The sequence below is a fragment of the Sebastes umbrosus genome, chromosome 6 (assembly GCF_015220745.1).
Source record: "Sebastes umbrosus isolate fSebUmb1 chromosome 6, fSebUmb1.pri, whole genome shotgun sequence".
NCBI classification, from domain to species: domain Eukaryota; kingdom Metazoa; phylum Chordata; class Actinopteri; order Perciformes; family Sebastidae; genus Sebastes; species Sebastes umbrosus.
In genome coordinates, this window is record NC_051274.1 from 25068510 (window position 1) to 25077148 (window position 8639).

Consider the following 8639-nt stretch of genomic DNA (forward strand, 5'->3'; position numbering starts at 1 on the left):
GTCTAGGTCCGCAACTAATGGTTATGTTCATTATGCATTCATTTTATTAATAAATTGTTTAGTCGATAAAATAGTTAAAAATACACAATATTCCAGAGCCCAGGGTGGTGTCTTCAAATTTCCTCTTTTGTCTGACCAGCAGTCCAAAACCAAAAGATATTTAATTTACAATTATGAAGCAGATATAAAGCAGCAAATCCAGAGCAATGAGCAACTTTTTGGCAATTTAGGCTGATCAACAACTAAAACATTCAAAAGGGTAAGGCTAGCAATTTATTATATTTTTTTGCGTTCATTCCCATGAAAAGACCAAATCCTCTGATGCATAGAGCTCCATTGTTGTCCAAAAACTATCCACATCAATGATCCACACTGTTGCACAGGGTGACGTGTTCCTTCATTATCATGAACACACACAGTATAGTTTAATTTAGTCAATCTCACATACACCATCCTAAAGCCGTAAATACTCAATAGAGCACCAAATGTATATTACTATGCCTCTGAAAGTAGTCCCCAGTACATTCACCGTTTTACACATTTTTGAGTAAAGTTTGCTAACACTACAGTGATTTCTTTTAGGGGAGCTATTCAACCTTTATCAAAAGTGAAACTTAATTTGTGACACATTTTTAAAGATTTACACTTTCAGTGGGAACCAATGGACTTGAGGCTGAGAGCCAAAGACATGGTAGGGAGGTAGAAAAGTATTTAGGGACGGACTAATGCATTGTTATTGTTGGTAGAGGTGGGGGAAAAATCGATACAGCATAGTGTCGCGATATTTTGCCTGGCAATATTGCATTGATACATGGACGGAAGTATTAATCTTTTATTATATAAACTAAACCCTTAACAATCCGGTGGGCCCGGCCACTATTCTGTCTTTCAGAGGTTGTAGCAGGCTCAGTCTTAAAGCTAGAATGAAGATACTGGTATCATATGAAACTAAAACATCTAAGGAATCCACTGGTACCAATGTCATGTTAGCTTGAAAGTTTAAATCGCAATATATCTTAATTATAATAATAATAATAATAATAATAAATTCAACTTATATAGCGCTTTTCAAGGACTCAAAGACGCTTTACACTATGGGGGATCGCAATACTCAGCGTATCGCAAAATGTTTAAAATCGCAATAAGATTGTATCATGACTTAAGTATTGTGATAATATTGTATCATGGGGCTTCTGGTGATTCCCACCACTAATTGTTGGTTTGGGACTTTTTGACAATAAGAAAATATCAACAACCTTATCTAGTTTAAGACGTTTTTAAATCAAAAACGCAGAGCCGTATCCTTTAATCCATTCTCAAAGTTACTGGTGATTCATTTTCTGTTTCCCGACCAATCATATCGGCACTAGAAGCTTTGCAGTAACTGAGTAACATTAAAATAAGGTATGCCGTTCATGTATCTGCTGTAGTTTCACTTCAGTTTTTTATGTTTTTATGGTTTAAATTCAGTGATAGGAGTCGGCCGGGTTTGCTGTACTCAAACTGTCAATCAGAGCACTTGGATTACAATCTGATCATTTGCCACTGAGCTCTCAAGAGGCTGACCTACTTTACAACAAACTGCTGATGCATCTCTTGCATTCATCTGCTCCTGTGTTTACTTGCGCTCTCTTCTTCCTCTCTGTTGTCTCGCTCTCTGCTCCACTTTTTCCCAGCTGAGCAACAGCAGTTTCTCCTCGCCCCCCCTCCTCTTCCTCCTCCTCCTACAGCCTACAACTTGCTTTTATTATCTGGACAGGTATGGACAAGCCGTCCACTGGGCTGCTTGTTGTTTTGAAATGTGATCGGGTAAAAGTGGAACACACCTAACGAGCTGACCATCCAGACGGCTAAAGCTATAAACTATTCAAAAACAAACTCTGGATACCAGCAGCGTCTTCAGGGTTAAAGCCAGAGCTAAACACCCTTGAAGACGCTGAAAAGAAAAGAAGAGCTGCTGCTGTTTTACTTGAGAACAACATCTTGTTTGTGTTTTTCTTCCCAAAGAGGCACAAAAACATTTTAGCAAAGAAGAAACGCCCTCCTCCTGAGCCAGAAAAGTATTATCTCGCATGAGAAACACACACACAGCGTCTTATTGGCCAAGTCACAATCTGCAATAACCTGAGGGCTACAGTGCTAGACAGGTGTGCAGCAACACAGCCGCCGCGGTTTCCGCACACATCACCTCTGGGCTCGAGTTTCTGTCTGTTTTACCCTTCATGCACGGGGCAAATATTCTCTCACATACAGATTAACTAATAAATGGCAGAGCCTGTGCACTGTGGTTTGTGCTTTCAAGGAGATACAGCTCTTTAGAAAATCAGCTTTTCTACTTACAAATCAAAGCCATCACATTACTGTATTATCATTAAGTGAATACACAGGGTTTAACGCAGTAGGTGGTCTCTTTTATTGTCCAGGTTTAAAGACAAGTTCATGTCCAACTCCGGAGGCACTCAACCCCCAGACGGGACCCTCTGATACACAGAGACACTTTTCCACATTCCCTGGATGACTCGGCAAGCTCATTCCTCTGAAATTGACCACTAAACCGAGGCAGGAGACGAACAAAGCAGCTCAACTGTACACGTGCAGGAGTAAGGGGCTGCTATTATGAGCTATTAAGGCCGCTGCTATTTAGGCCACAAGCCAAAAAGACTGGAAAGTGACAGGGTCTCTAAAGTATCGGTGTCACTGATGGTTAAAGGACAGGTCGCCATCAGTCAATGACGCCTAATGATTTGATTTTAGGCTAGTTTTAAGAAAAACAGGTCTGTGCAAATCACAGAGCAGAAACATTCACGTTGAGGTTAGCAGCTGGGTGTGGACACGTGAATGTAAACACAATAAGGAGCACAGGTAGGGCTGGGACGATACACCTATCTCCCGATTCAATACTATCACGATTCTTGGGTGAAAAACTTGAATCATACACTTCTAGGGACTTTTACTTCGGAAAATGTATGTAGTCAGAGATGTCCCGAAGTCAAATATATCAGTCATTGTCAGGAATTATACATTTTTTCCAGCAACCCAAACATAACAAATTAGTGGTATTTTCTTTTTAATTTATAAGGGACATGTAATGTTTTATACTACTTGTGAATAGAATCCAATCAATCTTATTTCCATTCATGTATTTTGTATATACAGTTCCCTTTGTCAAGACCTTATTTTGAAAACCTCACATGTGTATACTTCCGCTAACTTTGCCAAGTCTGTCTCTAGCGGGCCTGTCAGCTCCGTTCTCTTTATACATCCATGGTCAGCTCCGTCGGGGCCGTTTGAATGCGTTTAACATAACTATCAGTATATGGGTGCTCTACAGTTGTAGCATCAGCCGGTTTGACCACGGAGATGAGAGTGACGGCTGGCTTGACCGCACGTTACCTCAATACAATAACGTTTCCTCTCCATGACAGAGTTAGGATGTAGCTTTAGCCATGATGTCTAGCTCTGCTTTTCCTGGCATTGAAAAAATATATTTAAAAATCGCGATACATAGGTGAATCGATAGTTTTCCCACCCCTAAGCACAGGTAGCATTTGATTGCAGGGTTCGCTGGGGGGTGGTGAGGGAGGTACGGGGTAGAAGGAGGGTGAGGCGTGGCATCCTGGAACGCTTCCCCTCAGCATATACACCAAGCCCCCAGGAAGTTCGCCGGTCGTCGATCCCGACTTTCGTAGTGGCCAAATGGCGTTACTGCAACTTTCGTGTCAGTCACGTGATGCATTGGGCACAAAAAATACTTTTTCCCACAGACTTACATTGGGAAAGAGACGTCTGTAACTTTCTTTTGAGGTGAATCAACTTCCCAGTACGAACAGCTGACTAGCCCTTATTTTAAAAATTTAATTTTTAAAGTTGTAAAATGCACTAATAGCGGAATCCAGAGTTATTTGCCTTCCTCCGTTCATGTGATTGAGACCCAGACCGAGGCTGGAGCGCAAGCCGTGACGACGGCGTGACGTTGGGACCCTGTGACCGAGTCATGTGACCGAGCAGACGCTACTGCGCATGTTCAATGTGCCCAAGATCCGGGTTACTTTTCCAGACGGAAGTCGAACCATTTAGGCTTCATGCGCCACTGAGCAACTTTCATAGGAATGAACGGGGCCTCGCCTCCAACGCTGTATCCAGTTCTCTTAATACATCCATGGTATACACACACACACACACAAACACACTCAGACAGACACCGTCTGAGAGGCAGGTGATGGGGCAGGTGCTCTCCAGACATATGGGGGGAGGGAGGAAGTGGGAGGAGGGAGGTGAGCTGAGTTATAAATCTGTGTGTGATATGAGCAGGCATGCAGAGGTTACTCAAACATACAGTAGTGTGCTCGCAGGCTAGACATTCAATCACAGCGACAGGATATCCTATATCTCTTTTTTTTCCCCCCAATGTGATGACTATTCAAATTGTTATCAGAAGTCTGCCATCACACAGGGGATCTCCAGCCTGTAATAAAGTGCAGTAAAACAGTTCAAGGTCCTGATTTATGCTTTGTGCTGGTGCATGTCTGCCTAACGTGCAGGTGGTGCGTTCCAGTCCAGACATACCGTAGTAAATCAGATAATCCAGAAAACACCCACAGCTATCTATTTGCACTCCAGCCAAAATATGTACCTCCAGACTATCCATACACACAGACACACAGCAGCAGCAGCAGTCAGCTCACATGACAATGCACTTAGTCATCTGGATGGCAGACAGAAATGCAGCCATCACCTCAGCCCGCCCTCTCGCTGATGGGGTTTGGAAGATGTTTAGAAAAAGTCTTGAGGGTGTTTCACATGTGGGTCACAACTAGAGAAGAAGAAGCTTCCTCAGAATTAAAAAAACATAACTTGGCTGCTGAATGTCACAATCCGTGTAAACAACTCTGACCAGCTGGAGGCTCCACATGAGTCAACAAACAAACAAACAGGGAGAAAGGTGAAAGAAAAGCCAAACCACTGTGCATTGCCTCTGGGAAATGCATGAACACATTCACACACAGATCCACGTACACTCCTCAGTGAACGACCCGAGGCTCCCTCTTCGCCCGAGGCTACAAGCAGAGGAGGTGTTATGAGTCTTATGCTAAAATGTCCCACGAAAACAGAGAACAGAGACGTTTCAGCCATGTACAGTTTTTTAACAACCCCTCATCCAACATACTCCAGACATGCACTTACCTGCCCCGCTCTGCAACAACTCATTGCTGCACTGTAACCATCACATTCAAGGCTCGCCTCTCTCTGCACTGCCTAGGGAGCTGCTGGAAACATTATCGATGCAAGCAGCGACTTCTTCCAAGAGAATACATGAATAGAGAAGCCAATGATCAGTCTGGCAGGACTTGTGCATCTACTTGTGCTGGATATTTAGCTACTTTTGTATTGCAGGAAAGTAAAAATAATGGTAAAACTGTCACATTTGAATCCTGCATTTCACTGCAATTCACATATTGAGCCTGTGTTGTTCCCTGTATCCCACATAAAAACAGCATCTACCTTTGTTTTCAGAGCTGTCAGATAAATGCAATGCACCTGACAAGCTGCACTACTTTCTCCACCACACAAATCAGAGCTTGCACTCTCAGGCAAACAACACAGCTCAATTTTCACTCAGCAGTAAAAAATCTCCAACTTGGAGAAAAAAGGCCATGAAACGTGAATGTATTTCTCTGCTTTGTTAGTAATTGTTTTCAGTACTGTACCTCATTGGTGTTAGCAGCCTAGTGTGAGTGCTGGATGGTAGCCAGCAGCTGTGTGTGAATCCATGCCATCCCAGGGTCAGGCTGAGCCACTCTGCTATCCATTGCTGCCTTGTGTTCCTCCCGGCTTCTCTCCCTCTTCTCCTCCTCTCTCAGCTTCTTTTCTTTTCAGCTCAGACTTTTTCAAATCTGTGCTCTTCTGCCTGGTTCTTTTTCTTCTTCTTCTTGTTCACCGCCTCCTCGGGAAAAACAAAAACAGGTTGGAAAAGCAGCCACCACTTGCTGCTCTCAGAGCTACTTACAATGCAGATCCCCTCTCTAAAGCTCCTCTGCTCTCCCTTCCCTCTCGCTCCTGTTCCCTCCCTCTCTCTCCCTCTCTCTCTGCTACTGTTGGGGAAGTGCTCTCTCATTTTCTCTCATTCTCCTCCCCCTCTCTCGCCCTTCCTCTAATAGTTATTTAGTGTCTCATTTCAGCACCTGCTTCGAGACAGAACGAGAGGAGTGAGCAGACAGACTTGAAGAGAAAAATGTTGCTCCTCAGTGGGAGTGTGTGTACAGCATGCACGTGCACTTTATCAGCACAAGTGTGTGTTCATGTACCGTGTTATTTGAGTGTGTGAGATTGTGCATTCACAACAAGCACAAAGACTGGCATGCAAAAGTGCATATTTGCATAAGTGTTTGTGCATGTGTGTGTATTTGCATCACTGTGTGTGCAGATCCATCGTTAGAAATGCCCGTGGCTGTGTGTGTGTGTGTGTGTGTGTGTGTGTGTGTGTCTTCATGCAGCTTTTCACTGAACGTCAAACTGAGAGTTGGTGAAAGAAAAATAGCTGCTACGGCATGTTTGAGCTCTCTCATCTCTTTCAGTGCTCCCCGCTTGCTGCTGTATCAACTATGTTCACTAATCAAACATGAAAAGAATGGCGGTGCTGGTGGTGGTGGTGTGGGGCGGTGGATGGGGGGGCGGTAGGTTACCTCGGGACACTAGTTTACTCAGCAGTGGTGGACGTCTAATTGTCCCCTTTTTTGGTGGAGGAAAACAGGTCACTAATAAAGGCTTGAGAGCTGGTTGCAATTTTCCTTTTGTATCACTATTCTTACTGAGATTTATTTTTTAATTGTCAATACTGAACTCAGCATTAAATATTTTTGGTGGGATAAAATATAGGATGTACAATACAATTATGAGGCCAGATAAATAACTAGCTATTTTAACCCCTAACATACATCTTATCCCTGTATCCCCATTAGCTTTAAAGGGGATATACTGTATCATCAACACTTTTCAGAGCTTGTGCACATACTAGGGCTGTCAATTGATTACAATATTTAATCCTATTAATCATGATTGTCCATGATTAATAGGATTAATCGCAAATTAATGGCACATTTTTTATCTGTTCGAAAAGTGCCTTAAAGGGAGATTTGTTAAGTATTTAATAGTTTTATCAACATGGGAGTGGATAAAATATGCTTGCTTTATGTAAACATATGTATATATTTATTATTGGAAATCAATTAACAATACAAAACTTTGACATATATTGTGCAGAAACCCTCACAGATACTGCATTTAGCATAAACAATATGCTCAAATCATAACATGGCAAACTCAAGTCCAACAGGCAACAACAGCTGTCAGTGTGTCAGTGTGCTGACTTGACTATGACTTGCCCCAAACTGCATGTGATTATCATAAAGTGGGCATGTCTGTAAAGGTGAGACTCGTGGGTACCCAGAGAACCCATTTTCATTCACATATCTTGGGGTCAAAGGTCAAGGGACCCCTTTGAAAATGGTCATACCAGTTTTTCCTCGCCAAAATTTGGAGCGTTATTTAACCTCCTAGCTAGTATGACATGGTTGGTATCAATGGATTCTTTAGGTTTTATAGTTTCATACGACGTCAGTATCTTCACTAGCTTTAAAACTGAGCTCGCTATAACCTACAACCAAAAAATTGTGTTAAAGAAATTAGTGGCGTTAAAATTAATTTGTATTAACGTGTTATCGCCTTAACTTTGACAGCCCTGGCACATACATTTGGGTATCTGGAGTGTCTACCAACCCAAAAAACTGTGAAACAAGACAACCCAGTCAGTTTTTTGGGGGCTGCCTCGATCAGAAAACGTGATTCAACAAGACAATTCGGATTTGGCTCCCCTTCCTATGTCACATGCAGGCTCATTAGAACCAGACATATTTGGCCACTTTGGGATCTCCGCTAGAATTAAATATACAGTTTTGTGGGTTTGAACAATGTTTGAGTTTGTAATGACGGACCAACTGGGGGGGGGGTCAGTGAGGTTCAACAGAGTTAGAATATTATGAACTGAGGCTGTTTCTTTTTTTTGTTGCTGATGTTCAATATGAAATCTGCGTATATGGTATAATTAAAATATATTGATTATCAGCATTTAGTGGATTTGTGTACTGATGAAATTATCATGTTGCGTAATGCAGGATTTTTATGACTTAATGCATAAAAATTGCATTGCATCAGTTTGATTCTTGTATGTGATTTTGCATATATTGTACATATTGTGATGTAGGCTACAGTATATAAATATTGCAAACATATTCATATAAATATATGATATTGATTTCAGACATATCACCAGCTCTGCAGTTTATCTGCATCACACTCAACGTCTCAGAAATGGATCAGCCTCATCAGAAATGTGTTTTTTTTTTGTATACTTTTGGTCCCCTTCGGCGTGCCGTGTTGCATCGTTACCTTGTGGCTGATGTGGAGCTTTGTTTTGCAGTCCATGCATGCAAGCGTCTCCTTCCTCGCTCCAGCAGTCGGTGAATGAGGCAGCCGGTGTCCACAGTGCATACCTGTGCTCGCTGACATGTACTAACTCACTCTTCCTGCAGGCCATGGCAGAGGAACGCACCGCAATCATAACAATCAGAAGATGAATGTGG

The 8639-nt window shown here is 42.4% G+C and overlaps 1 protein-coding gene across 1 annotated transcript in view; it reads right to left on the reverse strand.

Moving 5' to 3' along the window:
* Positions 1 to 8639, reverse strand: part of arhgef19 (Rho guanine nucleotide exchange factor (GEF) 19) — a 32448-nt gene that overhangs the window by 22064 nt on the left and 1745 nt on the right. Inside the window, exons 2-3 of the mRNA XM_037772528.1 lie at positions 8446 to 8639; positions 5709 to 5941 (exon numbers count right to left, since the gene is read on the reverse strand). The gene's annotated coding sequence lies outside the window, so the exon portion shown is untranslated. The remainder of the gene's footprint in view (positions 1 to 5708; positions 5942 to 8445) is intronic.